Here is a 3,958-nt window from a genome sequence, read left to right on the forward strand (position 1 = left end):
AAATTATATTCTATGTACAGTAGATGGCAGTATTGTCCTGTTTAAGAGGGTCACAACATTGAGTCAGGTTCTCATGGAGCTGGAGGGGGCGTGGCCTCCAGCTCCGTCTGAATTTCGGGAGAAAATTTGTCCCGGGAGGTTTTCAGGAGAGGCGCTGAATTTCGGGAGTCCCCCGGAAAATCCGTGAGGGTTGGCAAGTATGCCGTGGAGGCACCGCCTGTGTCTGCCTCATTTCTCATCTGCTGCATTGTTCGCTTTATGGATTTTACTGTGCTCCAACATAAGGTAAGACATGAGGTAAGACATCTGACTGGCAAGAAATCTGCGTCCAAAGAACTCCGGCTTATTAGGGATTCCCAGAGCCCAAAAAAGTCTGCAGGCTATAGAGCGTTTTCTATTCGGGCTCCAGTACTCTGGAATGCCCACTCGGTAACAGTTGGAGCTGCTACCTCAGTAGAAGCATCTTATCTTAAAACTCATTTGTACACTCTAGCCTTTAAATTCACCCCCCTTTTTAGACCAGTTGATCTGCCGTTTCTTTTTGTTTGTCCTCTGCCCCCATCCCCCTTGTGGGGCACATGTGTGGTGGCCACGGATGAAGTGCTGGCTGTCCAGAGTTGGGACCCAGGGTGGACCGCTCGCCTGTGCATCGGTTGGGGACATCTCTGCACTGCTGACCTGTCTCCGCTCATGCTGGCCCCACTATGGACTGGACTCTCACTTTTATGTTAGATCTACTATGGACTGGACTTTCACTATTATGTTAGATCCACTATGGACTGGACTCTCACTATTATGTTAGATCCACTATGGACTGGACTCTCACTTTTATGTTAGATCTACTATGGACTGGACTCTCACTATTATGTTAGATCCACTATGGACTGGACTCTCACTATTATGTTAGATCCACAATGGACTGGACTCTCACTGTTATGTTAGAACCACTATGGACTGGACTCTCGCTATTATGTTAGATCCACTATGGACTGGACTCTCACTATTATGTTGGATCCACTATGGACAGGACTCTTACTATTATGTTAGATCCACTATGGACTGGACTCTCACTATTATGTTGGATCCACTATGGACAGGACTCTTACTATTATGTTAGATCCACTATGGACTGGACTCTCACTATTATGTTAGATCCACCATGGACTGGACTCTCACTATTATGTTAGATCCACTATGGACTGGACTCTCACTATCATGTTAGATCCACTATGGACTGGACTCTCACTATTATGTTAGATCCACAATGGACTGGACTCTCACTGTTATGTTAGAACCACTATGGACTGGACTCTCGCTATTATGTTAGATCCACTATGGACTGGACTCTCACTATTATGTTGGATCCACTATGGACAGGACTCTTACTATTATGTTAGATCCACTATGGACTGGACTCTTACTATTATGTTGGATCCACTATGGACTGGACTCTCACTATCATGTTAGATCCACAATGGACTGGACTTTCACTATTATGTTGGATCCACTTTGGACTGGACTTTCACAATATTATGTTAGATCCACTATGGACTGGACTCTCACTATTATGTTAGATCCACTATGGACTGGACTCTCACTATTATGTTAGACCCACTATGGACTGGACTCTCACTATTATGTTAGATCCACTATGGACTGGACTCTCACTATTATGTTAGATCCACTATGGACTGGACTCTCACTATTATGTTAGATCCACTATGGACTGGACACTCACTATTATGTTAGATCCACTATGGACTGGACGGTCACAATATTATGCTAGACCCACTCAACGTCCATTGCATCCAGGGGGGTGGGGGGCTGGTGGGGAGGTCACCCACATCTGCGGTCCACTCCAAGATTTCTCATAGTCATTAACATTGACATCCCACTGGGTTGTGAGTTTTTCCTTGCTCTTTTGTGGGCTCTGAAACGAGGAAGTCGTTGGCGTTGTGCCTTTGAGACACGGCTATATACATAAACATTGACTGATTGACATTATCTGGCGTTTTGTTTTGCAATATTATGCAAAAACCAACTTTTCTTACCTTCTAGGACATGCTGATCATTTGGGATCTGCATAAATCCTGAAAAATTGCGCGCTTCCGCCTTTGTAGTCCGTGTCGACACCGTAGTGGATAAGCTTCTTCTTTTTCTCTGTCTGCTTGTTATGGGAATCCATCCTCCGCTGTTGCCATTTGTAATACAAAGTAGTGTAAAGTTCTTACTTATATCTGTCAGTAAACTCGTCATGAAAGCGCTAAAAGATACCGGTGTGGTGAGTTTACATTATTCACCCAAGGAACTTTAGTTATTAGAGAATTCCGGTCGGACGGTTTTTCACGGGACACATTTGTTGTTGTTTCCGGATGAGGAGACGCGGCCCGTTGTTGATTAAAGTCAAGTCTGAATATCATTAAAACAGTTAGGCTCCATCTTTTGACACTTCTTCCACTCCCGTCCTTGCACGCTACACCGCTGCAACAAGATGACGCTGTCAAAGTGGAGGCACGTAAATAAGACCGGCACATCCTGAAGCGACTGTCGGAAAGCAGCTTGAAGATGATCTGTAAAACATCATCGATGCAACATTTTGAGCAAAGAACCACCATTACATGTTATGTAGACCACAAGTATTTTACATTTAGAAACAAATATCATAATATGACTCCCTCTGCGTCCTATGGTCTGGAAAATACGGTACAAATTACCTGAGGGTAATTTGCGCCCTGCAGCTAAATTTTGCACGTTTGCATGATACCATTACAAAAAAAAACATCAAAAAAGTAGAACAAAATAGCATACAAGTGAAAAGTAACGAGAACTAGTTGACTCTAATAAACACAAAGATGCATGCGGAATTTTTTTTTTCTTTAAAAACGGTCATTATGTCACGTTCAGGACGCTTGGTGATGTGCGTTTTTGTTCTCCCAGGGACTCAAAGGACACTTCGGACGAAAACGTAAAGGTAGGATAATTTAATAAATAATACACAGTACCAAACAGACAGAAACAAATAAAAGAACAGCGTGCCGAACGCACGGGAAGCTAAGGCTAAAACTTAGCAGCGAAGTCTAGAACCAGAAACATAAACGCGACTGTTGCTTACCGCAAAAACAGGGAACCCTGACGGACTGACGGGAGAAGGCAGGCTTAAATAATGTCTCTTGATTGGACACAGGTGTGTCCCAAAAAAACCGAGGCAGGTGGAAATCAAACGTAACTATGGTGACCATACAAACAAGGAAGTGCCACCAGGAGCTAAAGAAGTCCAAAACTAACAGAACATAATACAAAAAGACTCAAAAATATTAACATTATATGATCCGGGCAGCGGATCAGAACACATGACCCACAAAAAAAAAAAAGAATAATTTCAATAATCATGATTTATTGATGTATTGAAGACTCAAATTACTTCACGTCAACTTACTTCCACTTTGGAATATTTTGGGGGAAAATTTAGCACAATTTTGCGTGTTTGCCAATCGAAAAAATAGGTTTTGCTATGACAGAGGTTCTAAAACTACCGCCTCAGAAAACTCTCGGCTCTCCAAGTACCGACATATTGAGCGACATTAAAATACAGTAGCGTAGTAGGTCCAAGTATTCATTTAAAAAAAGTCAGCTTTTATTCGACACGTACAATTATGGTTACATTACACACAGTTTGAACAGTAACACTGTGTTTGAATATAAGAACATAAAACAGTGTATTTTAATCAAGTGATTCTATGGTGCCGTAATGTAGTTTGAGAATAACTGTTCTATCACAAAAACGGCATAGAACAAAAAATAAAAATAAATAAAAATGCTATTAAAATCAACAGATATTACCGAAGTTGAAATTTTAGCATTCAATGTAAAAAAGTAAACATTTTTGACCTTATTTCAACACTGAATCTGTAAGAATTTCAATTGGATTTATTTTTCAAAAAGGCTCATTGCTCAAAAA

Source organism: Nerophis ophidion, linkage group LG03, assembly GCF_033978795.1.
Source record: "Nerophis ophidion isolate RoL-2023_Sa linkage group LG03, RoL_Noph_v1.0, whole genome shotgun sequence".
Lineage (NCBI taxonomy): Eukaryota > Metazoa > Chordata > Actinopteri > Syngnathiformes > Syngnathidae > Nerophis > Nerophis ophidion.